The sequence below is a fragment of the Drosophila ananassae genome, chromosome XL (assembly GCF_017639315.1).
Source record: "Drosophila ananassae strain 14024-0371.13 chromosome XL, ASM1763931v2, whole genome shotgun sequence".
Taxonomy (NCBI): Eukaryota; Metazoa; Arthropoda; class Insecta; order Diptera; family Drosophilidae; genus Drosophila; species Drosophila ananassae.
Genome location: NC_057931.1, coordinates 14,691,705 through 14,707,980, shown reverse-complemented (window position 1 = coordinate 14,707,980; position 16,276 = coordinate 14,691,705). Strand labels below are relative to the sequence as shown.

General features: G+C 36.3%; 1 long non-coding RNA gene across 1 annotated transcript; it reads left to right on the top strand.

Moving 5' to 3' along the window:
* Window positions 1–1,198: 1,198 nt before the first annotated feature.
* Window positions 1,199–12,515, top strand: LOC116656418. The gene is made up of 2 exons (XR_004311380.2): window positions 1,199–1,777; window positions 12,482–12,515. It is a non-coding gene; the product is annotated as an uncharacterized LOC116656418 (long non-coding RNA).
* Window positions 12,516–16,276: the final 3,761 nt, after the last annotated feature.

Genomic DNA, 16,276 nt, shown 5'->3' with positions numbered 1-16,276 from the left:
TGCAAGTGACGATAATCGATGTTTCCAGAAAACCATCGATGTTTAAAATATTTTTGGCAACATCGATAACTTCGATGTTACATCGATGTTTTTTCCACCTCTATTGAGTAAAATACATATGTAAAAGATCACGTAGAAGAATTAGTAATTAAAAATTATTCATTAAAAAGTTCGCTTATATTCCAGTATTTTCACAAAATAAAAATAATATATAAAATATAACTACAAAATAACAATATATTCAATTTATTTTGTGTGTTTTTATTAAATGAAAATTGGAAATCTTAAAGGTGCAAAAGAGAATCACAAAAGTGAGTCAGGAATTTTGTCCGCAACATGTCGTGTTGTTTGGACAGCAAAGGAACATCGTTTCCCACGTTCTCTCTCTGTCGGCGATAAGGTTTGATGGAACTGAAACATGAAGCGAAGACACAAACCGCAAAGCTTTACAAATTTGAAAATACTTAAAGTTTAAAACTTTAAAAGTAAAAAAAAAACTTTAAAAGTAAAAAACTTTACTTACTCAGTTTGTGTGAAACTTTATAATACGATACTCTACTTTAGCGAAAATCCGTCGTTGTATCTTATTAAGTTTTAAAAAATAATCTAGCATTGTCAGATAACCTAACAAATATTTTTTATATATACATATGTGGTTTATTTTTGTTGAAGAGTTTTGGTCACATTACAACGTTGCCAACTATTCTGATTCAAATAGTAATATGTGTACATATGTATAAGCATCATATACTTAAATCATAAAATGGAATATTTTGTAATTGCTTATGAGCCTGCTTTTTAAAGCTTTTAGCTTATCTAGCTACACTCTTTTTTGAATATAGTTTATTTGTACAATCTTAACCTGCCCAGATAAAATTTGTCAAACCCAAAGAAAAAAATACAAATTTTTATACATGCCTCCAGAGTTTCGGCAGAGACTAATTTATTATTAAGAGTGGTATTATTATATTAACCATTATAATCAAACTGGGGAAATCGCAGAATATCTAGATGTGTAGGTTTTGTTTTATGCAAGGTGTCCGGGAAGCTATATGGTTCACAATCTTACAATAAAAGTAAATTTATAAATATTTACGGCAAAATGCCAGCGGGAACATTAGTTTTTCGTTTTTTGTTCTAAAAATTCGAAATTAAAAATCAAATTGTTTACCTTATAATTGTAAACAAAAACACAGCTGATTGAAATGTAGGGCCGTAATTAGTGAGCTCATAAAAAAAAAATCTGTACGTTCACACTGGAAAGAGTATATTGTTTGCTGGGCGAGGTAATGAGATTTTGCCTTTTGAATTAAGTGGGAAAGAGGGATATTTTAGTGGGAAACCGGAATCGGCGTCTGGCCACACTATCCGACAGCACAAATGCGCGTTATGAGCGAGGCATCAAAGTAGTGTGGATTTCTCGCGCTGAGCCGTTTGCCGGGTGCGGACGGAAAAGAGAACGACGGGCTTGTCGGTGATTCGTGTGTTCTTCAAAAATCGTATAAAAAAAGTCGAAGAAGCGAACGAAAGAAGCCGCCGGTTGCGCATGCTGTCGCAATGAACAGAGCACTTGGGCTGCTTTTGTTATGCCGACATGAGTGAATGATAAACGCCGAAGAGTGGAGCCGGAGATAGCTCAGCTTTTAAATACTATCGCGGGCGCATTTTTTTTGTTTTATTTAAAAGTGAACGTGATTACTTTGCCAAAACCGTGGAGACCGTGGAAATTTTGGCTTAGTAAACAGTGGTGTTCGGAGTGGATCTTTGGAGCTCGTAGGTAACGTGTGCCTCTGTATGGGTGCGGATGAATGAGTGTCTGCGTGAACAAAGATAAGTGTGAGTGCTGTGCTGTGCTATGTGTTTGTAGGCTGTGTGTGTGTGTTTGTTGAGATAATGCAACGTCGACCCGTTCGACCGGTTTGACAGCCAGCCCCGAGTTACCTGCAAACAATAGCAGTGCACATGGAGAGAGCATCAGTAGCCAAGGCGACCGATTTTTGACCGAAGTCGAAGAATTCGGACGCAGTGCATCATCGAAAACTGCAAAAGTCGGGAGCAGAAGCAAATAAACACTAATTTGGTGATGCGAAGCGCCAATACATGTGCACCAACAGCACTATATACGCTGCGGCGGGAAGGCAATGACCCCAGAGCGCGATCCAATTGACTCGATCAATGGGCCCAAATTGCATTAAACTGTCTTTTTTTTACTGTTTTTTTTTTAAGAATTCGTTTCGAATTTGTTTTCCCAGTTTTTTATACGAAACGTAGGCTCCAAGAGCGATGTACTCGAGTGGTGAGAACACACACACCAGCACGAACGCTTGTCCGCCAGGGTTGTCATGCTCGTAGAAAGTCTTCGAGACAGGCACGTGAGTGCCTGTGTGTGCATATTGGTATTGGTGCGCACCTATTGGTGGCCAGAATTTTCAGATCATTTTCGAGATATGTAGATACCGAACTCCGATATTGGCTCTACTTATTGGGTCGCCCAACTAGGATCTCCGAAGTGTCCAATGCTTAGTGTCGGTCGGTATGTATACTGAGAGCGCCTTCCGAAGCCATCAGTGTCGAATTTTGCAACCAAACCGGAAAGGCGGCTGCAGGCGAGGTGCCGACTGTAGTATACCCGCTACTGTCCCTGGCTCCCGCTCCCAAACAAAAATTCCGTTGCATACTTTCGTGTGTGTCCGAGCTGTTCGGCCGGGAAGCGAAATGGGTCTATGACTTTTCTGAATAATAATATACATATATAAGTAAAAAGAGTCTAAGCTCTAAATAAACTACTAGAAAATAGTAAAAATAACTAGTAGATATCTACTAGTTCCAAATAAGTCTATAACCCGATCCTCGTTCTTTTTCATGTTTTCAGAATAGGCGTATTTTGGAAGAAATAAATTTTGATTTCTCATAGACAATAATATTTTATATTGGGACACTTTTTCCGAAAAAATCAATAGTTTCGAAAGAACTGCCCATATGTCATATACCAGTAGGCCAGTCATGCTTTAAAATTATTGTCGATACGTCGCAGAGTAATTGTACTCCTCATGGATTCTGGTTCTAGACTGGATATTAAAATATTTATTTTGCGAAAGTACCTTGTTGAGCAATGACTATGAATTTTTGTTTTGAACAAGGGCCTTTTTGGGAGGGTATTCCAAGAGGGAAGATAAGAATAAGAATCAATAGTATATAATGTTTCTTTGTGTCCTTCTTTGCATACCTTTTTTTGCATGTTTTCGTCACCAAAATGGATATCAGATGTTTTGGGCGTGGCATGCGTGTTTGTCACCGGTTTTTTATGCCGTCAAGGGGTTTTTTTTTATTTATGAGCTGATTTTTCTGTGCACATTAATCAGTAATCTTAAAATTTTATTTATTTGATAAAGACACAAAGACCAAAATACAAGCAAGACTTTACATATGTGACTTTTCGAATGTATTGAGAACTTTATTTTAAAAATTTTTTTTTTTTAAATTTAATTTTATTTTATTTTATTATTTTAAAATTCCAGCTACAAAATCAAGGCAAACAAGAAAGGAAAGCTAACTTCGGGCGGAGCCGAAGTTTATATACCCTTGCGACTGAACTGCAAGGGTATATCAACTTCGGCTCCGCCCGAAGTTAGCTTTCCTTTCTTGTTTTATTTCATTGCGTATCTTAGACCTGGTACTGCATGCACTTTTATTTTTTTGCTCAGAAAACAACGATTATTTTCTGATTTTTTAAATAAAATCATTAAAACTCAGTAATTATGTAATTTTTTAAGGTGAAAGTTTCGATCGAAAAATCCGGAAAGGACGTTTTTAAGATCATTTCCATTTGGAAAGAGAATTCTCAAGATATCCTACAAAATTTAGGAGACGCGTCAAAGATAAATATTTTACAAGATTTGGCTTGATTTCATAGCTCATTTTCAGTTTATGCATTATTTAGAAGTGTACACTTGCCAAAATAGTCATGCGAACCAAGAAACTACTAATTAATTAATTAATTCATAATTGTAACTTTCTACCAGGGAGTCGTCAGCAGTGATGGCAATATTTTTTCGAAAAAAAAAGACAGATTGCGAACAGAAATAGGATGAAAATATTATAAAAGGGATAGAAAAAAGGACAAAAAGTTTGTTTAAAGTAATTTTATTTTTTTTTTTAATTAATATAATAGTTTTAAGGCATCTTTGATTATTTTTCCCCTACATCATTATTGCTGTCCTCATAAGTAGCCATGGAGCCAATTAATTGGAGATACTTTTTAGGCAAGTTATAATTATGACAACATAATTTAGGGCGACGCAATCCGAATCTGAAGAATGAATACATGTACATGGATTTAAAGTGGTAAATTTTTTGGTAAATTTTTTATATACATATATACATATATTTCCCTGATTGCCGAAATGTCATTTAATGTATCTACCTCTAAACGGTTCCTAATTTTCGTTTTCACCAAGTTTACTTGGCCAAAAACTCTCTCTACCTCAGCATTTGACCATAAAATATGGCAATAAAAGCATGAGAGCCAAATTCACCAGGTCCTCATATGGGCTGTTGCCTGCAGAATCCCAATCCCCCCTTCACTTCTGGCCAAAATTTTGAAGTATTTTCAATATTTTCCCAATTTAATAGGTGAATATCAGAATATTGTGAAATTATTTTGCTTTTAATCTTAGAATGTATTGAAAAAAGGACAGATTTCTGGATGAAAAATCTAAAAAACAGGAAAGATCTCAGGTATGCGGATGATTTTCAATTTTTTCCGAATTAAGCGTTAAAAACAGAACAGATCTGTCCTGAAAAAGAACAAATTGGCATCACTGGTCGTCAGACTTCTCTTTCGAGCAATTTAATATTAAATAGTTACAACCATTAGATGGTTATTTCGTCAAAATACTTGTGCCGACCCACTGCAGTGGGGATCAGTGGAGCTGAGGCTTGTTTCTGCGGAGGCCCTCGGCTCCGCTCGGCACACGCATGGGCTTTTCGGACACACTCGTGGGGTCATTAATACTTCCTCAGTTTCTTCTTTCCCTGTCTGGGAAAGTCTGGTCTGGCCAGCAAATATTTGCTTTTTGTGATTTTTTTATGTCTTCTCGCGCATCAGAACTCTGGCTTCTGCTCTACACTAAAAGTTTCAGCCACTCTGAAGAAATATCATTGCTCCGACTCCTTCTCCCCTTTGTAGTCAGCGAGGACGGGCCGGCTTTTGCTTAGAGGTGGGCATGGGCTCGTGTTTTCGTCGGGGCACGGGTGGTCACGCGTGTTCGTGTTGAAAATTAAAATTTAACACGCGTGGGTGCGTTTTCGTGCCGACCTTCCAAAACCCAACAAAACAGGAAGCATTAAAAATTTTGTATTTTCTAGAAATTTCGAGAAAAAAAATGTTTGTAATGTAAATATTATATTTCGTGTTGGACCGTGTTGGCAAAATTTTTGGCCGTGCGTGTGCGTGCGTGCTAAAAAAAACTTCGCTGTCGTGTTGTGTTGGGCCTTGTCGAAAAATTCAGCCCAAGCCCACCTCTACTTTTGCTCCAAAAATGGCATCACTTCCACCTTTTTTCATCGGTATATTGGAATTTCTCACTTTCCCCAGACACAAATAGGCAGCTTTTTAGATTTGACCTTAACTTTAATGTTGCTATCATAATAATGCAATGAACTACACTGTAAAAAATATGTTTTGGATGCCAAGGAAGTTAATTAATTTAAATTAATACTGCACAGGTCAAAGCGGTTCAGTTTCCAAAGTTGTTCAAGGTGGAATGGTATTAATTGTGGAAAAAAGATGCTTATTTTCGTGGTATAACTACTGCAATATGTTTATGGGAATAAAATTAATATTTAAGGCAGTGGTCTGCTATAAAGGATTCAAAAAATTGATTTTTCTTTTTTGTCTTAAATCTATACCAAAACTATCCAAGAACATGTCTTCAAAATATGTTTAGAGGTCAATTATGACGTATTTTCGAATCTATAACAGTTTTAGTGGCCGAACGTCGAGCAGGAGCGACTGCATGCCGCAAACTTTGAAGCGCGTTTTCTCGAGTTTTCATTTTCACAATTAGTACAACCGGCGATAGTACAAACAATATATAATATGTCCCATCGAAAAAAAACCAAAGTGATCTAGCTTCAGTATTGAATTATCTTCCATTTCAACTAAAAATGTTGGACAAAAGTACTATTTAAATTACATGTTTTGCAACTTAAAGTGCACTTTTTTCCAATTTCAAAAAATTTGGAGTTTTGTCATTTCTTTGGTATTTTTATACCCTTGCAGAGGGTATTATAATTTTGGTCAAAAGTGTGGAACGCAGTGAAGGAGACATCTCCGACCCCATAAAGTATATATATTCTTTATCAGGATCACCCCCTGAGTCGATATGAGCATGTCTGTCTGTCGGTTTCTACGCAAACTAGTCTCTCAGTTTTAGAGAGATCGAGTTTAAACTTAAACGAGTTTAAACACATCCTTCTATTCCTTGCAGGTAGTATATAAGTCGGAACGGCCGGGATCGGTCGACTGTATCCTACAGCTGCCATATAACTGATTGATCGCGAATGCCATAACTTTGGTGTTTTTTAAGTTGGGACTTTCCACACATGTTCTATTTGACCAAAATATCTTATGTACAAAATTGCATAAGGATCGGCCGACTATATCCTATAGCTGTCATAGAACAATCGGAATTGGCATAACTGATTTGGTTTTTGGTGGTTTTTAAATTAGAACTTAGAACTAAGTTAGACTTGGTATAGATTCTATTTTGGGCAAAATAATCCGATTTGCCGAATTTCATTAGGATCGGTCGACTATATCCTATAGCAGCCATATAGCTGAACGATCGGAAATGTCACAACCTTAACTGCAAGGGTATATCAACTTCGGCTCCGCCCGAAGTTAGGATTCCTCTCTTGTTATTAAAAACATTATTTTTGTTCAGTAATTCAGAAACAGCGGAATAGGTTCCTCAGTTAACAGATAATTATTAAATAAGTTAAGGGAAACTCTGGTACGGTTCGCAATGCTCTGTTTCAATTCAAAACCGAGAGTAAAATAAATATTTAACTATTTAATATACACCTATCATACATAATAGAAAACAAAAATGCTTTGAACCTTACTCATTTAGCTAAAAAATAATACTCAAGTTAAATTTCATGTTTTTGATCTGGAAATAAAAACAGAAGCGAAATGACTAATCTTTATACGAATTGACTAGTTTAGCAAAATTTACCATGAACTGTTCAGTTTTAATATTTTGTTGCGTTACCGTGGTTTTTCAAAACTGCAGCACACCTACGAGGCATAAACTCAATGCCTCTTCCTGGACTTTCTCCCACAAATGCTCCTTATTTTTTGGTTGAAACCCACTTAAACGCTTTTTGGAATGCCCCCACAGATGCTCAATAGGGTCTATAACGGGTGACTGAGCTGGCCAATCCATAACGTCGACTTTATTATCCTGGAACTACTTTTCGCAAGCTTGGATGTGTTTTTGTGTTTGTTGCCCGGCATAGATTCCCCCTTTAAAGGCATTCCCTCTTCGGCATATGGCAACATGACGTCCTTCATTATGTTTACATAGTCTGTATTGCCTAGTACCGAACAAAGTGGACCAACACCTGAAGCGGAGAAAAATCCCCATAGCATTATATTGTGTTTTGGATGTAATGCCGTATTTGGGGGTTTAACATGGGGTCTACCATAAGATCCAAACAAATCAATCTTCGTCTCATCGGACCATGGACATTTTTCCAGTTCTGGCGGGATATGCCTCATGCTCCAAAAGGAACCTCCTTGCTGAATGAGCTTTCAAGCCGCGCTCCATAAGCCTGTTGCGACTCGTTACTGATGCATTCACATAGTTTTTAAGACCCTTCGAAGAAAGGAATGGCTTTTTTTTCGACTTTCTTATATATATTCTGCCACGTTTTTCCGTGGCTCCAAAATATTCCAATATTTTGGCAATGTGTCTCATGGATTAGCCTTCTGCTCTTAATGTGATGATCAGATTCCTCTCTGTCTCTACTTTATATAAACATAGCTATCGCAGCTTCTTGGCGACAAGTTTCTGAAGGTTTGACCGGCTCGGGTCAAACTTTACTTTGTTCCACTAAATTTGATGTATTTTGCGCATGTTTTTTGTCGTCATGTGCGCTCTTATTTGGTCAATTTTACAGGTAATAATGCATTTGCAACAAGCCGTGTTTATGTCTGAGTTACAGTCAGCGCCACAAAAAAAGCCGCACTTTGAAGGCTTACGAATTTTTACCTTTCAAGTCCTGTGGTTTCATTATATGATTGCGGATTCGCCCGATTTTTTTTTAACAAGTTAACTGATGGTATGTTAATAAAAGTGCATACCAATTTTTATTTTAAATTTGTTTTTAATATTAAAAAAATGTTGTTTTTTGGGTTGACCCTAGTTTTAACGACTTATCTCTATTATGGCAAACTTAAGGAAAAAAATCATAAAAGTTATAATAATGAAAAAATTCAACGAAAACTATTTTTTTTTCAATTGAACACCTTGTTAACTATAAAAAAAAATTTAAATCTAGGCAATTTAACAATAGACATATTTTTTAATTTAGCTTAATACTTAGTAATGCCACCTTTGGCCCTAACTACAGCTTTTACCCTCTCGATCATAAAATCGTAAATGGAACTCAAATATTCCTTCGTTATATCGTTTATTCATATTTTTTCTATAATTTGTTTTAGCTGTTCCATAGTTTTGGGCTTTTGTTTTCTTATTTTGGCACCCATATAGGCCCAAAAATTCTGGGTTGGATTAAGGTCTGGGCTGTTTCCTGGCCAATCTAAGGACTTAATGCCCGATTTCTCCTTCAAATTTGTTATCTTTAGATAGAAAAATGTTAAATTTAACTGAATAAGTTGTTTTGATAACAATCGGACACTGAATAACTCAGAGATCGCGCTCGATAGCATGGTGCAGAATCATCCTGAAAAATGGGTTTTTCTTCTTCTTCACTTATGGACTCAATGCTAGGCATAACTTCACTTAAAATTATTTCTTTGTATTTTTCTGCATTGACCATACCCTGAACCATTAAAATTGATTCAGTTTTATATTTGGATATGCATCTCCATACCATAACATACGGTGAATGCTTTACTGTGGCTATGCAGCAATTTGCAGGATAACGTTCCCCACGTTTACGGCGCACCTTGAGGATTCCATCAGATCCAATGAGATTAAATTTGGACTCATCTGAAAATAGTACTCTTGACCAATCAGAAGCAGTCCAATTTTCCTTGTCCTTGGCCCAGTTTAGACGATTTTTTTTCATTCGCGGATTCAAAAGTGGCTGTTTTGCAGGTGATCCTGCAAGCATTCCCGTAGAGTTAAGTCGACGTTGAACAGTTCGCTCCGAAATATCTTTTGAAAACTGTTCATGTACCTCAGATCTTATCTGGACTGCAGTTTTGAAACGATCCTGCAGGCTCGTTCTCATAATAAAGCGATCTTCACGTGGCGTGGTGCATTTTTTTTCACCTGTTCCTTTTTTCCTTTTTACTTCAGCTATCTAACGATATTTTTTTAAAAAACTACGCACTGAGCTTTCATTGAAATGTGTTTCAGCCGCTATTTGCCGATTTGACACATTTTGTTCAGCCAATAAAATAATTTTTTCTTTATCGCGATCAGTGAACTGCTTTTGCTTCGGCATGATTTTATAGGTGTCTTTACAATTACAATTCTACCAACAGCAACTTAAGAAACAGCGCTCTTCAAATGACAAAATTATGTCGAAAATAGTCAAAGGAAACCCCCCTAAAAAAATAAGGCCCAGAGAATAAAATTTAGAAGAACCCCAGCATAGTGACTGCACAATTTCAAATTTTTTTTAAATGCGGCTTTTTTTGTGGCGCTGACTGTATGTCATCTGATCCAATCTTTAAAATGCGGCTGCAGTAGCCAGCAATCCCGAAACTAATAATACAAATTTTGAAATTGCGTGTTCAGTACCGAAACAGAGAGTGCAAGTAAACCGTAAATACACTAGTCGGCATAATTATTTTGACGAAACTTTATTTGACTCTCGAACTTAGAGTTGCTTAAAATCGTCAAATAACGGTGCGAATATGGGGCGCAAAACAAATAACCTATTTTTAGCTATGTGCATGCCAAATTTTATTTCGTTTACCTTTTGCATTCTCTTTCCGCTGATAAGAATGCATGCAGTCAACGGTTTTTTGCGTGGCACAAGTATTTTGACAGCATCTTTATGGAAATATTTTTACACTTTTAAGTACGCGAGAATCAATGAACTTCAGTGTTTAACTTTGGGCAATATTTATGGTTGTTATTAAAATAGAAAGTTATTAAACAGTTTTAAAAATCATGGGTAAAACGGCTGAGCTAAGTTTGGTTACCAGATCTTCAATGGTAGCAAAATTTAACGCAGTCAAAGACATTGCCAATGAGTAGAAGGTGTCGCGACAAACCAAATCAAAAAGTTTAAAAAGCAAATGACATGCGTAATTTAAGTAGATCAGGCGCTATGCGTAAAACAGATCTCAGTGAAGACCGAGTCCTCTTACGGGAATTTAAAAAAATTTTTTACTAAAGCCGAAATCCGCAGCAGATCCATTTAATTTGTCAGCTAAGACACCAATTAGTGAGCGCACAGTCCGTCGACGATTAAAAGAATATGATTTTAAGACTTATAAAGTCAAGGAAGTACCATATATAACAAAAGCAAACAAGCTCAAAAGACTATCATTTGCCAAGGAATATGCCAATAGGCCAAAGGAGTTTTGGAGGAGCGTTCTATCAGATGAAAGCTCCTTTGAGTATAATTCATCAAAAAATAAAATTGTTTTAAGATTACCAAGGGCACAAAGGCAGAAAATGCGGCCGGTTTGCCAAAAAGTAAGCCATGGTGGAGGCTCTGTGATGTTCTGGGGATGTGTTGCGTATAATGGACTGGGTGACTTCGTACCTGTCACTGGCTCGATGAACCAAGGCCAATATTTACGGGTTTTAAATGATAATGCATTTACTTCTGGAGACAGGCTAATTGGACAATCGTTCATTCTGCAGCAGGATAATGCCCCATGCCACAAAGCCAAGATGATTACACAATTTTTGAAGGATGTTGGTGTTACTACTTTGGACTGGCCACCTCAAAGTTTAGATTTAAATATAATTGAAAACGTCTGGTCTTTTATAAAACGTAAAAGAACAGTATCGTTAAATAAAACCAGAGAGGAGACAATTTCTGAGGTCACTTCCCTTTGGGAAGAGATATCTCTAGAGATCATCCAAAATTTAATTCATTCAGTACCGGAACGGCTGCAAAAAGTTATTGAAACTAATAGAAATTATATATTTTACTAAATTCCTTTTTTCGTTTAGTTTTGTTTAAGTTTAAACTTTGCTATTCGTATTAAAATAAACTTATCAAAATACTTATGCCACCACTTGAAAATTACATAAGCTTATATTTTTTTAATGTTAATTTTTTAAAGTTAATATGATAAAATGTTGAATTCATTATTTTTAAGTTTGTATTAGCACTAAGTAAAACAGCAAAAGAATTCATTAAGTTATATTAAACCATTATAAAATTAATTAAAAACTTGAACCATTTGTATTTCGTCAAAATAATTATGCCGACTAGTGTAGTTGTTTTCGATGAATTTTTTTACCAAACTGTCGATATTGTATATAAGTATGGCAGCCGCGAAAAGTTGCCACCTGTTTCATATTTTGCAGCTGATAATAAATTTAAATTGTAAAATAAAATTTAAAACTAATATTAGATTTCGAAAAAAGACAGATTTCCGAATGAAAAATCTAGAAAAGGACATATTTTAGGATGAAGCGTTAAAAACAGATCTTTCCGGTTCTAACAATATTAAACGAATTAAATACAGCAAATTGCTGTATTAGCACCACTTGTAATAAAAATAATCAAAACAATACATTTTTTTTTAATTTTAAGGAAGAATAACCACAGATTTCGACAAAATACGACCGCGTTTCTATTATTTTTTCCAACCCAAACACGAGGTCTTCTGACGAATTTTTATAAACAGTCAAAATTGCGGTCGAAAATCGTTCCAGAAGAAGATCGTGACAAAGTACCGCCAACACAGTGGTCTCCATAAATATTCCTACAGCTAAAACTTAAAAAATATTAATATTCGTTTCTATTGATTTTTCCGTCACTGTAATTACAAAGGGTTCTATGGAAACTACATGATTTTATTTAGAAATTAAATTTTCTTCAAATTCAGTTTTTCGCAATTTTTGCGCTGAAGCCAAACAAGACTTATATTTTTTCTGTCGTTTCGAATAGTTTTGAAGCAAAAAGCCCTGAAAGCTTTCAATTTAAAATACAATAATTGCAATCTGTTGTATAACAAGGATCTTGATTTTTGCCATCTTATTTTAAGTCAACCTGTAGTGGATTCTGATGCTCTTCCCAAATTTATTTCCAGGAAAAACAGGATCTGCGAATGCATTACGGGGTCATCAAGCCAACGATGCCGGCTGCCATGTACAGAATTTAAAAATTGTTAAATTTCGTGAATATTATATGTGAGGCAGCCCCATCGAACGAGTGGAGAGCACAGGCAAGTTCAAATTAATAATTTTTCAAACTAGTTCCACGTTTTGAAGAGAAAGCTGGCTTACTTTGCTAAGCAGAGCAGCGAGCTTTCCAGCCGAGTCGAAACAAGCCCACTCCCTCTTTGCATGCGATTACTGGGAATCTATTGCAAGCTAAGTGGAGCTGACGGGTGGTTGTTCAGCAACCCTTTCAATTCTTCTGTATTTGTCCGAAAATTATTCCTGAAATATGCTTCTATGCATAATATATAATATATAGTATGCATAAGTAAATGTATGTACATATGTATGTATTTATTGCGTACGCTTATAATAAGATTCATGATAAGATTTTAAGATCAAGAATATAAAGCAATAAAGACGATAGAAGATGGAAGGATAGAAGGACACAAAATGCATGGGATGGACAAACTATAACCAAAATGTAATAGAATTTGTGTCTTAAGCCACTTTATTCGAAAGTAAAAAATATAAACAAAACTAATTGTTTTTATACCCTTGCAGAGGGTATTATAATTTTGGTCAAAAGTGGGCAACTCAGTGAAGGAGACATCTCTGACCCTATTAAGTATATACAATGGGTCGCAGCTTATTTCGTGCAGGTGAATAAAAAATGTTTAAGTTGTTATTGCCGCTAAACTAAGGGATATTTCAAAAATGTAAGCGCAATATTTTCATTTGGGATATTAACATATTTAATAACTAAAAATAACTTCATAAACATAAAAACAAAAAAGTTACATACCAAAAACCTAATTAACAGTCAATTTTAAGGCCGCAGCTTATTTTGTGCAGCATATTTATATACCAAAAATATAAAATTTAAAGCTAAACTCCTCTTTTTTTTGGCTTTTTAGTATTATATAACTTTAAAAATGTATATAATCTGCATCTCGAGGATTGGTCACTCTGCAAAGATTAAGGGGAAAAACTGAAATGGCTCCACGTACAACAATATAGCAGCGAGAACTCGTCCTGCACCAAATATTTGACCAAAAAATTTTATGTACAATTGTGTACAAATTCCATAAGGACTGATTTTGGAATTATGTCTTTCAGCCTCGTCAATTTAACTCACTATGAGGCCTAGAAAACGACCTATTTTGTCCAATTACGCAACTTTGACTACAACCAGAAACTAACCAATGAGACAAAATGAAAACAATTTGTATGTAAATATGTAATTAGTATTTCTAATCTTCATCCTCCGTCTCATTCAACGTATTTGAATTCAACTTTGAATTTTGGTAGTTGTTACTAATAACATCTGAAACCAGACTGCATTGTTTTATTTGTTTTTTTTTTTTTTGTTGTTTATGTTTCATCATTATTCTTCCTCTAAAAGCTATAGGAGTGGGTGAAATAAAAAACAGGGGATCGTATGTAGAATTTTTTCCGCCACTATACGCTCTTTGTGTGCACTAGTGTTGGGTAACTGTTCATTTTGGTGTTGACAAACAGAAAATTCGTGAACTAAAAACTAAAAAGTCACTTCTAACTAATATAAAATTATAATAAAAACAAACAAAATTATAAACTTTTTTGGGTCTCCATTGGCGTCAATAACCAGCTCTTCCTTTGTTACGGGCCTTGTGGCGGTGAAGACCATTGCCGGAGGGCATAAAATGGCACGATCCATCTCAACAGAAGCTTGTAAATTATTTTCTAGTGTGGTCTTGTGTTGAAATCGATTCACATTGCCGTCAAGGAAGTCCAATCCTTATAGAACCTATGGATTGTGGCTCACTTCATTCCGGATAAAGGATGTATCTCTCCATAATTGTCACAGGAAAAAAAGGTTCCTTAGCTGACATCGTATGCTTTTTTTGTTAACTCCAATTTAAATATATCCATTTTAAATAAAGATAATCTTTAACAATTATGAAATCATTATGAAACATGAAATGTTTGTTGTTTAATAATAGCATTTGAAACAAGACTGCATCATTACTTTTCCTCCAAAAGCTACAAGAGTGGGTAAAATCGAAAAAAATTCCCTTTTGTCCGCCACTTTATATATTTTTTTTTATTTTATTTTTATTATTTTGAATAATTTGGCATATAATTATCAATTTAGGACTAGGACTGTCGCGACACAATCCTCCATGAACATGATGACATCAATGGAATAAAGAAATCTTGCCAAAATGAATAGACCGAAGGTAACATACCCTGCGGGGGTATGGAAACGAATCGAATCCGTCTGAACGTACCTTCCACTTCCACCCGAAGCCCCAACAACGGCTTGCAAACAACACGAGCCCTCCCATGCTTCCCTGTTTCATAAGCCTGTTCCAACAGTGACTAGCGGAGCCAATCCGACCGAGATAGATTTATTCTCTACATTCCATGCGATCAGCACATAAATATTATTATATTGTGTGGCATTTATGCCATATAAGGTCATATAAGGACATGGTGGTTGGTGGTGTGTCGCATAGCGTTTTTCGCGCTGTTAGGGCTTCAGACCTTCTCTGTGACATTTTGGGCCATAATCAACGCTGTCATCTTCGGGCTACCTTAGTTGCAAAGAGGGGCGACGGATACCGTATTGACGGTTTAGCACTAAAAATACGTGTAGAGCACACAAATTCTGTTCGGGAGTTGCACATGCGAGGGAAAAAAATAAAGCAACAGACAGGAAAGGATTTTACTTAAAACCCTAGCTTACATACTTTCTTATCCTTGCTTGTATGGAAAAAAATAGTCAGATCAGTGAGTGTTTTAGCATGAAGTTGATTGGAACAAATTAATGAAGGTTTGATTGAAATAGTAAAATAGATATTTTAGTGAAAGGGTTTCTTTGCAGCCCAGACACCAGGGTCTCTAATGCCATCCTAGGTATCAAATTCATAAATCTTAAAGCAACTCATGCTCTTTAAGGCCTTCAGGGCCTGCCACATTTGGCGTCTTTGTTCCCAACATTGTGATTCACATTATTTCCAAGAAGTCCCACTGACATTCATGTGCTGAGCTGACTAATTTTCCTGCCAACATGTTCTTCGATCCGATGGGTAGCCCTAAGGGGGTAAAGAGGCTTTACAAAGACTGCTAAATTTTGGCTAGGAGTGGGGAACGCATCTCCAACCCCACGGAGCAGATATATTCTTAATCAGGATCTCCTCCGAAGGTGGCAATCGACTGTAGACTGCAGCCATAAGCCATAAGCCATGGCTTCGACAACTCACTGCCTTTATTTGGGAGGTCGTTAGTGTATGAATAAAAAAACAACTAAACAGGGTCAACGAGAAATGAACCAAATTCTCCAGCCGTTATAAAATCGCTACCCATCAGGAGCTCAAGTAGCCAAGGCGCTGTGGAGAGCGATCACGCGATGAACCGTTCCCTATTAAGTTTTCATGAGGCATATTCGGAGCGTATCGTGCCAATAGTCGGCCCACACATCTTCAGTCGGTAAATTGCTGTCAATTAGTTGCCGAAAGTAATAAATAAAGAAACCGCCAGTCAGGGCCTCCACCCTTCCCGGGTGTACCTCGGTGTCACTCAATCAGAATAAAGAACAGGACCTGAGAGCTGTACTGCCGGGCCTTCAGTGTTTCTTTCGCTGGCTTCAAGAGGTGGGCGAAAGTGCGATATTTTTTCGTTAGTGCTACTTGCCTGCTTCGCTGGCTTCGGATGATTAGGTGACCTTTATTGACATTTTT